Below are 18833 nucleotides of genomic sequence, written 5' to 3'. Positions count from 1 at the left end.
GTAATTCTAGTGTAAAAATATCCTCATCGTCTTGAACAAAGTTAGTTTTCTTTCACACATTTTTGTTCCTTCAAAAAGTATAAGTTCAGGATAAAGTAGCGATTGTGGACGATTATATGACTGTAACGTGCAGAATACGTAATAATTTAAACACTACATTTGAGCACTATACAATGGGTGTTTTAGAGAGTTAACACCTATAATATGGATGAAGTGAAGGAGTAGCAAAGAAACATCAATACACAATCAGGCCATGTAAAGTTAGATATGAAGACATACTTGGTATAGACTCTCTATCTCTTGAATATATGTCACTTTTCAGCTAACCAGAGCATCCCAAAGTCAAAATATAGCAAATATCCAAAATGGAGATTTACTACTTCAATTCTTCATTATCCTTCATTGATATTACTGGCTTCCTCACTGGCATAAAAAAACCAGAATTTCTCATTGTAAAATGTTACTCTATTGTAAAATAGGCATAAAAGTAGTACTGTAAATTTAACTAAAGAAAAGTTATAACAAAGAAACCTGAGACTCTGGTCAGACACCAACTTTCGATAGACAAATTGGGATAGCCAGTAATTTATGGGTTTTATTTTCCATGTAAGGTCGAGATGGCTTATTCTGGTTTGGGATCAGTGGATATGACCACTTCCATCTCTGTCTTAAATGGGTTTTTATCGAGGTCAGTAGTTCTTAGCTTTTTTCTTTAGTGGTAACGTTTTTTCCTGATACTTTGTTTATAAAAGTTTCACATACTAAATAAAACTGGAATTTATTTTAACAATAAATAAATTTGAAAAGTGCATCTTCACAGAAATGTCAACACATTTAAATTTTATATTAATATGAAAATATTGATCGCCAAAGAACAAACAAATATTTCATAATTTTGTATGATTAATGGTTTGTGAAAGTATGATCTGATATTAATTACTTGGAAAATTTTCCACTTGTATTGAGCACAAACGGCTCGCGCTCGCTGATTAACACATTTTCAATTCAATTTTAAATATTATAACCACATGCATTATATGCTAAATGAAAAGTAATGTAATTTTCTTATTAATCTATTTTTATAAAATCTAAAATATATATATAACTGATATGTGAGTTTGTATTTAGTAGTAAAATGTTATTTCTCTACCAATAAATAAAATTTACGGCAATTTTTACGAATTTCCTTTACATAGCCACCCGCTAGCGCTAGTACAGGGGTAAGTCTACGGATTTACATCGCTAAAATTAAGGGTTCGATTCCCTTCGGTGGGCTCAGAAGAGAGCCCGATGTAGCTTTGCTGTAAGAAAACACACACACACACCTTATGTAACGATTGTCTATTAATTTCTTTTTACAATTACAATAAAACCATGACTGTTAACATGCGGTTAAGAATATTACTAGCCGGGCATGGCCAAATGGTTAAAGCACTCGATATGATTTCATTTGTGAACAAGCACATGCAATTTTATAGAAGATATATACACAAAATTGATGTTAAATTCATCTTAAAAAAGACACAATATTCACCTCATGCTCGTCTTCTTAATATTTTGTTTGTTTGTTTCTGAATTTCGCGCAAAGCTACTCGAGGGCTATCTGCGCTAGCCGTCCCTAATTTAGCAATGCAAGACTAGCCGGAAGGCAGATAGTCATCACCACTAACCGCCAACTCGTGAGCTACTTTTTTACTAACAAATAGTGGGATTGACAGTTACATTATAAACCCCCACGGCTGACAGGGCAAGCATGTTTAGTGTGATTGGAATTCGAGCCCGCGACCCTCAGATTACGAATCGAACGTCTTAACCCACCTAGCCATGCTGGGCCTGGTTTTGGAAACGACTCTGTGCTCAGTTCTTCATCAGGTTTCTTATGGCAATTAAAATATTAAGAAAATTAGGAAATCGACAGATAACACTATATAACACAAATTTTGTTCCTGGATAGTATGTGCTATTTCTTAATTGCTTATGTTAAAAAGTACAGAAAATGGCCATTATTCCCTTCAAATTTTGCTTTTGTGACCTGCATAATGAAATTTAAAATTTAGAAATTAACCTATTTTCTATGTAAAAACGGTTAAATTTGCACATTTTCATTTACATAAGGTCTGAATAAAACAATATATGAATCAAGATTTACATGTATTTACATTAAAGTTATACAAAAATGTTTAGAAGTGAGTAGTTTTTCAAGATTTATTAGTGTAATGTAAATCACGTATCATCCTCCAAATATAGTCTCCCATCATGTTTTTGTTATACGCTCCCAGGTCACAAAAGCAAAGTTTGAAGAGAAAAATAGGTTTTTCCATTTACTTTAGGTATAAGCAATTGGGATATAACACTTTCTGCCCAGGAAGAAGAGAAAGTAAAAATTTCGTTACATAGTGTAATACAATAATAATATTGAGTATTGTGAGTTAAAATACTGGGACAAATAGGAAATAGACAGGATAAAAAATACAACAGTGATACTAAGTAACGTGAATTAAGCTAACAAGATAATTGTGGATATTGATAGGACAGGTAACATAATAATAACAAGCAATGAAGCGATAGTAAGATGTTATGTGAATCAATAACTCGGAATATTTGGAAATGGAAAAGATAATCTAAGAGTAATAACACAGATTGAATGAATTAATAAACCAAACTATTGTTTAAATCAAATTCCAACGTAAATATTCAACTGAAGAAACAACAGACAATTTTAGAAAAATAAAAACAACAAAAAACAAACACACACAAACAACAGAACATAATTTATTAACCAGTCACTCGTAACTTTTTCGTAAGGTAACAAAACAATGCGATGAAACATATTGTTTGTTTCCTTGATATTTCTGAACAACCTATAATCTGAAACAAGAGACAGATATTTAACACTTATACGTTTGACGGTCAATAAAACATAGTTCTTATATTATAGGCCAGCAATTAAGTTTGACAGGCAATAAAACATTTTTATTATATTATTGTCCAAAATATATGAAGTTTGCATATTCTTATAGCAAAGGAAATCGAACCCCTGATTTTAGCGTTTTAACTCCGTAGACATACCGCTGTACTGGCGGGTGCCAATCCATTAAGAAACGTTTCTGTATATTATAGATAATACTGAATACTGCAGATGTTTATTTCAAAAAAATATTGAATAATATTTTGCTCAAAAATACTTTTTCATGCCGGCGTTTATTAAATACAGTTATCTTCACGTAGTATTTTTGATTACTATTGTTATAGTTTTTCATTCTCTTGAGCATAACGTACATCGAGATGTCATGTTGTATGTCAACACTTATTAAATTGTATTTAACAACAGGCACAAGTTTGCTAATGTTAAATATATCACATAGAATTTTTGGCTCTAATTAAGAGATGGTAACAATTGTTTTGTAGGCCTGAGATTACAATAAAAAAAACAATAAATATTCAACATCACCAATGCATAACTTGGCATATATACAGAGCTGAGTATGTTATATTACAACGATTTTGGTATTGAAATTACAATTTCGCATAAAATTACATTCTGATATTGTTTGAAGTTATGTAGGTACTGTGATGCCATAAAAATTGAAAGCTTTTGTCGTAAAAATTATCATACAATCGAACCATAAAGATGTGTACAGATCAAAGATTTAGAGAATAAAAGACAAAGATATCTCTCGTACTAATAACATTGGTAACCACAGGAATATTGATGAACTTGGGGAAGCAAGACGATCCAGAAATAAACCTAAAATAAGTCCTATCTCAGTGGTAAGCAAAGTGTGCCATCTTGTAACAGGTGAGAATTCACAAACACAAAGGTAAAATGCAAAAGTCATCCACGTGTCACAGGCACCAGTAAGCAACATAATAAAAAAGTATCTCTATCTGTAAACGAAATCAACAGGGAACGGGTTGAACAAGATAAACCTTTCAGTCACATTCTCCGTTTAATAGTCTCATACCTTTTCTAGCTGGAGAACGAAATGGATATAGATTATATGTCGTATGAAAATATATTAATAAAGTTGTTGGACGTCAAACCCGTGAAATTTGTTGCAATCATATTGTTGAAACGGAGAATGGGAAACTGTCTATTCTCATGCACTAGATGGATTACGAAAAACAATGGAAAGATCTGGTGTCTTTATAACAGTTTTATGATGGAGCATTTTGTTATGAAAACTACATTTGAGGGTTATTGTCAAGAAGCATGATATTCAGACAGAGTACGACCAGACCTTGTGAAATGGATGTCTACGACGTGGTAAAGCTTCAATATTGTTTTCATATAACGAATTCTTTGTGCTGCTGTATGTACGGACACATATGTATATATATGTATGTATACACAGACACACACACGATTATATGTATTAGATAGAAGAACAAGCCGTGTAATTAAAACCAGTGTTAGTATATACTTTTACAATCTTCAGAAATTATAAGTGATTATATGTGAAGAAAAGAGAATGTTCTTGAAAAATTATAGAGTAATGACCATAAAAATTATTTTCGCAGAAAGAGAAAGTTTCATATTTAATAATATTTATTTTGATGTTGGTGTTTTCTAAACTCTCTAAAAAGCTTTTTGAAAAGTTTTCATTAGTTTTAGGCATAAGGCAACATAATGCGATATCTCTGTTCTACCCACCGTTAGTAGCGAAACCCAATTTGTAGCATCATAAGTCCTCATATTTACAGCTGAACCTTCACAAATGTAATGTTCATTCTTTCAGCAGTGTCCGTAAATATTTCCAATACTAAATATTTTACAAATTACTAAAAGATATCTTCATTTATTAACACTTTACTGAGCAGATAATTAATTAGAAGCCTAATATTTTATGCGTTATCATTTTTCCATCTTGTCTGAATCTTTAGGTGGCACTCTTTTCTTGTCACACGATAGTTTGTCTTGCTTTGGCTCCACATCATATCAGAAAAGTATTGCACAAATGTGACACTAATGAAGTTGCACTTGAAAATCATAAACAAACAAGCTGCAAATAGTGAACGTATTTTTTCTCTCATAACCACAATTTCGGATTTTGTTAAGAAAGAAACAAATCCTAGTTTATAAGTTTCTTTTTCTCACTAGGTTCGCTCACATCCACATAATTCCATTCTTCATCAATAACCATGAACAAAGATAAATAGAAAAATGAGTATTAGCTATCTGTGGAATAGTATAGAAGTTAAATCAATAGAATTTATGGTATTTATTGCTAAAATACCTATTTGATTATGATTTTACTGTGTGAGTAAAACACATCTCAAACACACTAGATCTGTATATCATTAAATTGTACTATTAGTCCAAAACAATACATAATTTAGTTTTACTTTCTGAGTGGCTTATCAGTGGCTCAGCGGTAAAACTGGTGGCTTATAGCCTTAAACACCGCCTTTCGATACCTGTAGTTGAGACAGCACAGACAACCTATTGTCTAGCTTTGGGCTTAACTACAAACAAACAAATACTTAATGAGTAAAGTACACGTGTGTGTGTGTGTACGTTCTCCCTTGTGTTAACCAAACAGCTTGGGTTCTTTGTATTCACCTTTTACAAGTAAAACATTAATAGCCGCAAAACATACAATTAATTTGTTAGTGTTGTTTGTGTGACGACCAAACAAACTGAGCCAACAATAACAAGTCCAAGTCTTCTGACGTTCATTATACTCCATGGTTTGGCAACTTCGACAGCTTAAGTCTTATAGCAAGGGTTTTTAATCTTGCTCACTCCAAACAAACAAAAAATAAAAATAAATAACTTTACATTATATCTAACATAAATACTGCGTATAGTGAAAGTAGCTTATACAATTGTGTTAGGCCCGGCATGGCCAGGTGGTCAAGGAACTTGACTCGTAATCCGAGGGTCGCGGGTTCGAAACCCCGTTACACCAAACATGCTCGCCCTTTCAGTCATGGGGGCGTTATAATGTTGCTGTCAATTTCACTATTCCTTGGTAAAAAAGTAACCTAAGAGTTGACGGTGGGTGGTGATGACTAGCTGCCTTCCCTATAGTCTTACACTGCTAAATTAGGGACAACTAGCGCAGATAGCCCTCGTGTACTTTGTGCAAAATTCAAAATAAACATAAATACAACTGTGTTTCTTGATACTAAGAAAATAACTAAAGAAATCGGTCAGTCCCAGGTTTTTCTTTTATTTCTTTCGGTCCTGCTTGCCTATTTTATTCAAAAACTATATATTTATCTTTATGTCAAACACAGTTCAAATTATTAAACAACGTGTGTTGCCAGGGTTACTAAAACACGTTGTATGCAATGAATTATAAGAACAAGTTTGAAAGGCAAAATCGATAAAGAGAGTCACCAGCGGTAATTCCACATTATGCTCATTTTAAAATTAATATCTGTGTGGTTTTACATTCAATAACTTACGTTAAGGGAGTTAGGAACAGCTGTAAAATGATAACTTAGTTTTCTTTGAATATAAGTTAGTGACTTTAATGTCAAATTCGGCAAGAAATGTTAATGGTTCAAATGTTTAAATAAAGTATTTTATTTCAGTTTTCTTACTTTAACTGTAGGGGTAAAAATAAATACTGTTTGGTTTATTCAGTTCATACAAACAAAACAATTAGTTCACTTACACTGAAAATAAAAGAAACGTAGATTTTGTGTTCAATGATGAACTGAAGGATCAAATTCATGTAGATTTTTTAACTGCCGATTTTGGCTTAGAGATAATTACTTGTTTGGTTTGTTTTAATTTTGCTCTAGCCGTCCCCAATTTAGCAATGTAAAACTAGAGGGAAGGCAGCTAGTCATCACCACCCATTCCTGGATTACTCTTTTACCAACGAATAGTGGGATTGACCGTAACAATATAACGCTACCACGGCTGAAAGAGCGAGTATGGTTGGTGTGACTGGGAATTGGAACCTGTGATCCTCAGGATTGCGAGTCGAGTGTCTTATCCACCTAGCCATACCGGGCCTATTTACATATAATCTAATTTTGGTGAAATAAATGTTATAATAGTTTTATTGCAGTGTAACCGTTCTTTATTCTGGCGGAATCACTGTTATAACAGCTCGGTCTTTATTCACATTGTAAATGATTTAGTGTAATTTATATTTTTTTAGCAAATTGACTGTCATATAATGTATTAGTGCAAACTTTTTATCAATGTACAGAATGATAGTCATAATAGTTAAGTTGGATTGTTTGGCGTTATGGCACAAATCGACAAGACTATATACGTCACACACGGTTTTTAAAGAATAAATGGTGAATTGAAAAAGAAACGTTTATCAAACGAATTTCAGTTTACATATAATTTATTATATATAAATAGAATATCTGTTGTTTTTTTTCTTACAAAAAAGGTTAAAGAAAATTTTACAACGTTTGAAGTCTTTATAAAAAAAACTTGAAGCAGGCACGATTAATTTGTACAATGTATTCGTTACAAAGACGCTGTTCAACATTTAAAAGGTATTACAAGTAAAAATATGTCAAATACTGCAGCAAGATAGTGTATTTATACATGGATAATTGTAACTTGAGTGTCACACTTCTCACAAACTTTTGGACTATTTCCTTGTGTTCTGAATTTCTGCTTCAAAAAAAGGTTTTGATTTCTTACGTGCTCTGTATAACTGGATTTTAACATGATTTTCTTTAAAAATGTGAATAAATTCCAACGAAAATGGTTTTATGATACATTGTTTTAGTGAGTATATCCTGGTTAGTTAGAAACAAGAGTATGCCTTTAGGTTTGTTCTCAACAGTAAACATTGGATTAGAATGTGTACAATTTAAAAATTAAAAAATTATTACCCGATTCGAAACGTCCATACACTGCAAAAGTGTCATCAATTTTCCTTCTGTAACATAAAGGTTGTTATTAGTGATGTCGAGAAAACCCACTTGTAGAGAAATATATATGTAAAAACGGGTCGTTTGGGTTGAGAAATTTTTTTACGTAGAGGAGTGAACAACGTTTCGACGTGAACCTGACGATGACCGAAGAAGGTCGAAACGTTGTTCACTCCTCTACGTAAAAAAATTTTCTGAACCAAAACGAGCCGTTTTTACATATATAAAGGTTGTTATTGTTTGTTTTAGAGCAGTCATTTCTTTTGTTGTTACTTTGGAGTTTATAAAACTTTAAAAAGTGAATAACTTATTAATATTGCTGTATGTATGTTTTCATTACAGCAAAGCCACATTGTTCACTGTGGGAAATCCAACCCCTTATTTTAGCGTTGTAGATTCGTAGATTAGCTGTTGTTCTAACTGGGGACAACGTAAAGTGTATTCCAACTTAATTTGCTATCTATCTAGCCACGTCTCCTCGTGCACAGTTATACAATAAATGGTCTTGTGTTTCAAATCACAATAATTATTTAGAAATATTTTTTGGAATTTTAGGTTTCTAATACGTGGAAACATTACCGATGTTATTATGTATTCATTCTGTAGTGTTGTTTTGTAAATGCTTAGGAAATTATAAAGAGTTCATTTCAAACTACACAAAAATTTATTGCATAAACTTTTTCTCATAACTTCCTGAATTGAGTATCTTATCCCCACCATTCCTTTAATTTGAAGTTATTAGTAACTAACAATATTTCTCTAAATAAAAATTTCTGGAGTTGGAAAGCAAGAATGAAAATTTTCAAGTTAAACTTCAAAATAAACATTTTAACAAGACTTCATTCACATTTTAAAAGTTTAAATCTATTCGCCTTTTAGTAAGTACATTAAATCAAAAATTATTTTCCACACTGAACATTGAAATTGAAGTTGAACACATATATATTTATAAACTATTTATTGGCAGAATTTTTATTATATACATATACGCGTTGTTTTTTTCTATTTCCATAATAATTTTCCAAACCCTCACGAGTTATACTAAACATTATCTCCACGGTCTTTTTTTCGTGTGTCTATTATAAATTTAGAAAAATCTGCTGTTGGTTGTTCTTCAGCTGTCTGTTGCCATCCCTAATTTTGAACATGGAGAAAATGCAGTCAACCAGCAGCAGCCTACTACCCATCATCATTGCTAAGGGACAGACTGCCACTTTTATAATACACCCTTAACTTAACGTTCGAAGAATATTTTGAGAAATCGCACTGATTTGAGACAAGCTCACCAGCCACAAAATCAAAAGCTCTACCTAAGCCAAACCTAACGTGTTGTTCTATTTTCTCGAGATATTAAATTTAGTGATTTCGACTGAAGTTATTTTCGATTCTAACAAATATTTTGTATGATCACTGGAATTTACGTCCAAGCTATAAACTCTAAGCATGCACATGAATTAAGTGTTATCAAACTGCATGCCTTGGTGAGACAACGTACGGTAACTGCAGAAAAAAATACATTCTTTATAATAGTTTAAATAACAATAAATCATGTATATATAGCTACAATGTGCGAGAATATTCTATTTTAATATTGTTTTGAAAAATTGTTTCAGTTTATTTCTCTCTTTACTATTACTGTTTTAAAAATATACACTTTTAAGAAAAAATAGATCACTAAAATTACACGATAGCTATGACTATTAAATATGTACAATATATGATAAGATATTCCAGAACACGGCGCCTACTCCACAGAAAAATAAAAAGTATTTAATCACGCGTGATCATGTTATTATTAAAGCTACGAATCGAAATATTTCATTTTAGCTTCCACGTTTGCATCGAAGACTTTCGCAAAGCTACCAAGCTGTCCCTATTATTAAAATGATAGACTAGATGGAAGCCAGCTACTCAACATAATGCACCATTATTTCTTTGGGTACTCTTATCGAAGAGTGAGATACGATGGTCACTTTGAAAACAGGTACATGGCTCCAAAACTCTAGACACTATTGTGAGGTGACGGGATTCAAGCTGTGGGCCATCATGTTTGAGAGTCGTGCACGTTTTGCTAGACCACGCACGGGTCCAGTTTTATTAAAAAAGTTACTGACATATATCAATAACAAGGCATTAATTGTGGATTTTGTTATCAACATTGTGTGCGTTCGACTCGTAATCCGAGAGTCGCGAGTTCGAATCCCGGTCGCACAAAATTTACTCGCCCTTTTAACAGTGGGGGCGTTATAATGTGCGGTCAATCCCACTATTCGTTGGTAAAAGAGTAGCCCAAAGGTTAGCGGTGACTGGTGATGACTAGCTGCCTTCCCTTTAGTCTTGCACTGCTAAATTATGGACGGCTAGCGCAGATCGCCCTCGAGTAGCTTTGCACGAAATTCAAAACAAACAATCAACATTGTGTTTCTATCCTGAAGTTTGGTTTTTAAAACATGTACCCAAACATGTGTATTAAAAATAGATCTTAGGTATTTTTTTTTCTTTTCCCCCTTTATGAAAGTTGACTGCTGAAAACAAACTTTGGTATTGATTTTAAGATAAACATACTGTAGAATCAATATGGCTGACTATCTTAAAATAAGGGATTCTAGTTCCCACGATGAACACAGCAGACATTCCGTTGTGACCTTGCTGTAAAAGAAACACATAAACACAAGACATTCAAATTTACTACTAAGCTATACATGATGTTTAATATTTTGAATTAAATTTGTAATAGCAAAATTATTTGATATCGAGACATACACACGTGAATAACTTAATTAGATTATATCCAATGTTTATTCACACTATCAATAATTTGCAAGCATATATAAATATTATTTCACATGTTTTCTCATAGTTTTTCTTCTTTTTTTTTTTTTGGTTTCTTAGAAAGCACGTTCAACGGCCCACACGCTTGGAACTGAATAATCGATCTTTTCAATGTTTCTATCCAACTGCTTGATTTACGTAGGCTTCATCCTGGATATCTAAGGAAGAAAATTTTGTTTAGTTTTGTTTTATTCTGCATATAATTAATGGCTTCCTTGCATATAGAAATTGCTTGGCACCTTATAAAATAACACTTCAAGTTATTCTCACCTTCATTATGACACACATTTAGTGATAATATCATTTGGACGTGCGATAAATATTGAAAACTTCATGCGTGAAGTTCATCGAATACTTTCATCACAAATAATACACTACAAGAAAAAAAGAAAACTTACAAAGGGAAACAGCCGACAATAATTATAAATATATTTCAAAGTGAAAGTAATAGTTTGAATAAGTAAGGCCTGGCATGGTCAGGCGGTTAGTATGCTAGACACGCAATCTAAGGGTCGCGAGTTTGAATCCCCGTCACGCAAAAAATGCTTGCTTCTTCAACCGTGGTAGCATTATAACGTGACTGTCAATCCTACTATTCGTTGGTCAAACAGTAGCCTAAGAGTTGGTGGTGGTTGGTGAAGACAAACAAATCGAATTGAATAAGTATTCTCCGAAGCCATACTTCATCAATGTAGGTTACTTTTATTATTGGTTTGCCTTCTGGTAAAACTTTAAATTTCGGAGCTGCTGAAGCCAGGTTCGAATCTGTGTGATATCATAAAATATTCTCCTCGCTTTAAACTCTAAGTGTGCAACAAGAGTCACATTCAATCACTTCGCATGGATGATAGAGTTCTGCTGATTTGCTGCCTTACCTCTGGTCAGAAAACAAAATTTGGAAACATCATCTGCTTTTATATGGAATAACGAGACGTTTTACGAAATTTATCTACTTAACTGATGAAGACTAATATTAATAACTCTGTGTATTTAACTGGAAGATCTGTGTAGCACAGATCTATCAATTTATAAATACAACTCGATTATTGTAAAGTAAACTGACCAGGCATGATCAGGAGGGTCGAGGGTTCGAATCCCCATCGCACCAAGCATCTTGCCCTTTCAGCCGTGGGGGCGTTATAATGTGACGGTCAACACCACTATTCATTGGTATAAGAGTAGCCCAAGGGTTGACGGCGGGTGGTAATGACTAGCTCCCTTCCCTCTACGTCTTACACTGCAAAATTAGGGACGGCTAGCGCAGGTAGCCTTCGTGTAGCTTTGCGCGAAATTCAAAAACCAAACCAAGTGAGGTAAACTACTGAAATTTCACAAAAATTTGCATGAGTTGTATATTTTTTCATATTAGTAAAAACCGTTAATTTTAGTTATTTAATCTATATAACAAAAAAGATCGAGAGAAATATGTTCCCAGGTGGCATTAAGATGAAAATCAATGACACGACGAGCTCAGAGATAAAGGTTTTGCATTTGTACTAATTAAAAAACTTTATTTATTTGCTCGAGAAAAATATTCAAAGATAGCAAATATGACTTATTAGAAACAAACAAAAAATGTTGTATTTCAGAGAAGCGAAAATTATGACTCAAGTGAAGAAGGGATAATAAATATCAGTAAACAGAAACAGAAAAACAAAAATAGAGACTAAAGAAGTGTTTGATAGTTTTTCAAATGTCACTTCACGTGATACGGCAGAATATCTTAATCAGTGGGTTTTCTTTTCCTGTTTGAACTAGATCGTAATCTCTAGGTATATTTAGAGATTTCACAAAGACCATAACAATATGAAACTAACAAAATATATTTCAATCCAAAAAGGATTATTTTAAATACTTTTTGTAAACTACATGAGAACGTACTATAATTTCTACTGTATCATGGAATTATTGAGTTGAGACTGTAAATTTGTAAACTTCTGGTTTCTGAGCCTTCATCCACTTTAAATCTCTGTTTAATGTTACGCTAACGACATTAAAACATGTGTTCAGAATCATAAATTATGCACACCTTCATTGTCATGTTTTTTATCGGCCGGAAGGTTCTCTCTCTTTCGTTACCATATTTCACTGTGTGATAAAGAGCATTTCTTTTAGTTAGGATGTGGTTTTAATACTTATTTTTGTCATAACTATTCTATTGTGGAATCTTCTGTGTTTCCATGGAAAATATTATCAACGTCTTTTTCGAAAGATGTTCTTTGGTCCTACATTGTTCAATAGTCTGTCATGAAAGAAAAGGATATTGGTGTAATGCTTGAACACTCTCTTAAGCCATCCAAGAAGTGCGCTGTTGCTAGTGGTAGGATAAAAAGGATTTTAAATTGTATCAATAGAAATAATTAATACAAGTCTAAAAAGGTTATAATTTCATTGTTTAGGTTACTGATTAGACCACATTTGGAGTATTTGTTTCAGTCTTGGGCTCTTTAGCTTAGAAAGGACAGATAATTGGTAGAAAGGAGGGTTACTAAAATGGTGCCTGGGATAGAAGGGTTGTCATATGAGGTGAAATTAAAATCCTTAGAATTGTTTCTCTTAAAAAAAAAAAGATTTAAAGGAGATCTAGCTGAAGTGTCTAAAATTGTAAAAGTTATAATAATGTTGATGTATGAACATTTTTCATACTTAATAGCGAGAATTATAGAACAAGAACATTTGTTTGTGTTTTGAATTTCGCGCAAAGCTACACGAGGACTACCTTTGTTAGTGGTCTCTAATTTTACAGCTTAAGACCAGAAGGAAGACAACTAGTCATCATTACCCACTGCCAACTCTTAGGCTATTTTTACCAATGAATAGTGGGATTGACTGTGACATTATAATGACCCCACGGGTGAAAGCTCAAGTATGTTTGGTGTGACAGGGATTCAAACTCGCAACCTTCCTATTCTTGGCTGAGCTCCCTATCCACCTGGTTCTGCCGGGCTCTAGTTAACACACCTATAAATTTAGACAAGTAAATTTGTCGTTTTCAGTTACGACAATTTTACTTTTCAAATAGGGTGGTCGGCTTATGTAACTGGTGGCTTTTGAATATTGTAGAGACAGTAAACTTAAATGAGTTTAAAATAAAGCTTGTTAGATGTATATGGATGATAAGAGCTGGCTTTAAATTTCTTTTTAGTAGTTTTAATTTGGTTACAGTTACGACGGAAAGTGTTCGTATCCTTACGTCCCGAGTAGTTTTTTGCTCATAACATAAAAAGTATCATGATTAAGCTAATAGATGTATAGTGTATCATAAATATTATACTAACACACATCTATTTAAATTTGTATATAAATTAAACGACAAATAAACTGTTTATAAACAATAAACCAAAAATAGGAGGAGCATAAAGTGTTCGTACAGTTCAGAACGTGCGAAAAAACTGATATTCTCGTAAAAATTTTGTTTAGTTTGGCGAACTAAACCAATCCAGAACTAGACATTGGGTTCATAATTATTGGAATTTAGCCAGCAAAAACTGTACTTCCGGCAATTTAGCGCCGTCTTCGTCATTTTTTGCTTGGTCATCATGGCGAACAGGAAACAACTGTCCAGTGATTTAAAAAATCGAATTATTGTAAAATACAAGTCTCGTGTGTCTCTTTCCTGTTTTGCTACACAACTTAATTGGCCAAAATCTACTGCTCAAAGCATAATTGCCAAGTTTAAGCTTACAGGATCAACTGCTAACCTCCCTCGTTCCAGACGCCCCACCAAAATTACAGAGAGAACCAAGAGGAAGGTTCTCAGAGAAGTTACTAGGAACCTTCGTTTAACACCTAATGACATACAGAAACTGGTAAGGGAAACTGGAGTTGAAGTAATCACCTCTACAGTTACAAACACGTTACGCTCTTCTGGGTTCAAAGCATGCCGTTCTCGTAGAACTCCATATTTAAAGCCTGTTTACTTAGAAGCACGATTGAGGTATGCAAAAAAGCATGTAGATAAACCCTTTACGTATTGGAAGAGTATTCTTTGATCAGACGAGACTAAAATCGAGCTTTTCGGCCACAATGATGTTCGCTATATTTTCCGTAAGAAGAGGGAATTAAAATTTTTCAAAGGACACCGTCCCTACAGTTAAACACGGAGGTGGCTCGATTATGCTTTGGGGTTCCTTCAGCTCTTCTGGTGTAGGCAGCATTCACCGCGTCAACGGAATCATGAAAAAAGAAGAGAACGTTGATATATTAGGCAGTTATATCAAGAATGATGCTCGGAACTTGCGGCTTGGGCGTCGTTGGATCTTCCAGCAAAACAATGACCCTAAGCACACATTGAAATATGTGCAATCCTGGTTGCAGAGGAAACATATAAGCGTTCTGGAGTGGCCATCGCAGTCACCCGATCTCAACCCAATTGAAAACGTTTGGCATGAGTTGAAAATCAGGGTTCATCAGCATCATTCGAAAAACGTGCAAGATTTGGAGGCCTTCTATAAAAAAGAATGGAAGAAAATACCAGTCGAGTACTGTCAAACGATCATGGAGGGCTATGAGAAGAGATTGCGCCAAATAATTCACCTGAAAAGCTGCACAACTGACCATTAAAGTTGACGCACGAACACTTTCTTCCCCTCCTATGTTTTGTTATTTGTTTATAAACAGTTTATTTGTAGTTCAATTTACATAAACATTTATGTAGATGTGTGTTAGTATAATATTTATAATAGACCCTACTTTCATTATCCTAATCGTGATACTTTTTACGTTATGAGGAAAAAACTACTCACGACGCAAGGGTACAAACACTTTCTGTCGTAACTGTAGATAATGGAACAGCTAAGATGGACCAATAGGTCCTTTGTTGTCCCTAAAAATTATATTATGTCAAAAGAAAATTTAAACTACATCGTAGATGGTTATCAAACTTTTATTTATCTAAATTTATATACCTGTAGACAATAAAAGCAATTTTTTGCCAAAAAAGCTAATACATCTCGTCAGTAATTTTTCATAATTAATTTTAATTTGAGGCAATTTCACAAGTATGTGGTATCATGTTTTCATTTTTTGTTTTGTTTAAACTCAAACAATTTATAAAACTAAAAAGTTTATAAATTAATCTATAATATGCGGAATAAATGTGAGATATATTAACGTTTTTAAACTGTTTTTCTAACTGAGATATATAAACGTTTTTTTATAGCGGTAGTCCATATATTTAGATTGTATTGAGTCTAATGTTGCAGACCAAAACCTATATGAAGTAATGAACAATCACAATAATGTTTATTTATTCAAACAATAGACGCTCTCGCAACACCTAAATAAAAAAATAAGCCAATCGCAGCTCGAAATAAATAGCGAAACAGTAAACGTAAATTTGTTCGTTTTTTTGCATTTTTCACAAAGCAATCTCAGATTTGTCCCCGTCATCTGAAGATTATAGACTAGTTCAGGCAGAGAAGAGTTTTGGCTTCAATGAACTGTTTCTGTTTGTTTATAGAGTGGACGATGTTTCAGTATCTTTACTTGAGATCATTTTCAATATAGAATCTGAAATGTTGTCTCCTTCTATAAACAGACGGCCTGGCATGGCCAAGCGCGTAAGGCATGCGACTCGTAATCCGAGGGTCGCAGGTTCGCGCCCGAGTCGCGCTAAACATGCTCGCCCTCCCAGCCGTGGGGGCGTATAATGTGACGGTCAATCCCACTATTCGTTGGTAAAAGAGTAGCCCAAGAGTTGGCGGTGGGTGGTGATGACTAGCTGCCTTCCCTCTAGTCTTACACTGCTAAATTAGGGACGGCTAGCACAGATAGCCCTCGAGTAGCTTTGTGCGAAATTCCAAAAACAAACAAACAAACTATAAACAGACACTATTAAACCCAAAATAGGTGAAAAAAATTGAAACTTCAAATCTTTCCTTCCAGGAAATCAATTTAAAAACAAATAAAAACCAACCTAAATAAAAATGTAGTTTTAGTTAGGTTTTATAATAAATATGTAATTTTAGTTAGATCTTACTGAAAGTTATTTATTCATGTATCAGACTTGATATCCTATCATATTCATTATACCTTGATTAGAAGTTTCGAACTATCAACTTAAAATGTTGCTCAAATAACTGGTACAACATTATCTCGGACAAAAATAATCTAAGGATACGCTAATTTTGTGAACAAAACGCTGAGAGTCATTATATCGACAAACATAAAACTGTGAAGATGATACAAAAATATGTTAACTATGAAAATTTCTACGCTAATAAAAAATTCAAAAATAATTAATTGGATTTAAGTTATATGTATTTGTTAACTCAATGCATATGAACTACAAAAAATACATTATAATATAATGTGCTTGTTTGTTATCGTGTGCAAACCTGCCCGTCGCGAGAATTGTTATAAGCCTTAAAGTTCACCGTTAAGCCACATCTTGGGGGTAGTGTAAAATGGGTGTACGAAGGCATAATAACAAATGGACAGATAATTTAACATTCGTTGTTCCTCATATATGCAAAACAGTACTTCATTTATAGTGTAATATCTGGTGGAAGCCATCAAATATTAAAAAACAAAGTTAAAATGTTTTAAAAGTTCGATCTTATGTTGCTAAATAGTATGCGTAATAAGATCAAGAAAAGTAAACTAACAAATTTTACAATCAACCTTGACAAAGTCAACCACAAGACATTTTCGATATTGTTTGAAACAGGTAATCCATCGAAATGACTTTATCATGAACAATTTACTACAATTACTTCCACCAAAAACTATCAAAATATGGTCCCCAATAAGTAGTTTGCTACAACTTTTAGAACATAAAGTAAGATGACGAAACAACATTCATCAGAAATAATCAACTGAAAGCAAGTCCTTCGAAGTGCTTTATTATATCGCCATCTATTAGGAATAGTCAGAAACAGAATATCAGTAGAATGCATCTCCATCACCATGGCCTGTCGAAGCCAGTTGGTTAGGGAACTCGACCAACAATATGATGGCCGCGGGTTTAAATCTCCGTCCCACCAAACAAGCTTTATCTTTCAGACGTGAAAGCGTTACAATATAACGGTTAATCCCAATATTCTTTCGTAAAAGAGTAGCTCAAACGTTTGTAATGAGTGGTTTCTCTCTAGTTTTTCACTGCTAAATTAATGACGGATAACACGCACAATTCAAACCAATCCATCATCTAATACTGTTGAATGCATCTATTTGGTATATCATCAGAGCAAGTAAACCCCTAACGGTTCTTTTTGCTTAATGTTACATTGTGAAGTATCGAATGCATGAAGAATTCTGATTAAAAGGAGAAGGTTATCAAAAACGTTTTGACCATACGTACAAATAACAGATACATTTTCCTTTGTTTGCTCATTTTAATATATAATATACAACTTGAGGACAAAAGCTGTACTGAGAGTTTTCATCTAAGGCAGCTGCGCCAGACATTCATTTTTAAATGAATTTTACAATCTGCTTGGACTCAGCAGATAGCCCGATATGGCTTTGCTATATGAAAGCACACACACACACACGTACTACCCTGCTTGTGACTCTGAGGTGCAGACAAACATGAAAAATATTAAAAGTGAACGGTATGTTTGTACTTTTCTTAGGCATGACCAGGTGGTCAGAATAATCGACTCGAAATCAGCGGGTTCGAATTCCCGTCCACTAATCATGCTCACCCTTTCAGTATAGGCGTTATAATGTGACGCTCAATCACATTAATCTTCAGTAAAAGTGTAGCCCAAGAATTGGCAGTAAGTTGTTATGATTAGCTCCTTTCCTCTGGCCTGTCACTGCTACATTAGGGAAGATAGCTCAGATTAATTTCATATACTTTTGCGTGAAATTCCAAACAAATCAAACTCTTTCTTGTGTATTTCTAACTCTTTATAATAACGTTAAGGCGTGCGCTTCGTAATCTGAGGGTCGCGGATTCGCGCCCGCGTCGCGCCAAACATGCACGCCCTCCCAGCCGTGGGGGCGTTATAATGTGACGGTCAATCCCACTATTCGTTGGTAAAAGAGTAGCCCAAGAGTTAGCGGTGATGACTAGCTGCCTTTCCTCTAGTCTTACACTGCTAAATTAGGGACGGCTAGCACAGATAGCCCTCGAGTAGCTTTGTGCGAAATTCCAAAAAACAAACAAACAAACTTTATAATAAAAGAGAGTTCTA

Source organism: Tachypleus tridentatus, chromosome 1 (assembly GCF_004210375.1).
Source record: "Tachypleus tridentatus isolate NWPU-2018 chromosome 1, ASM421037v1, whole genome shotgun sequence".
NCBI classification, from domain to species: Eukaryota; Metazoa; Arthropoda; class Merostomata; order Xiphosura; family Limulidae; genus Tachypleus; species Tachypleus tridentatus.
This window is presented reverse-complemented; position numbering follows the sequence as displayed.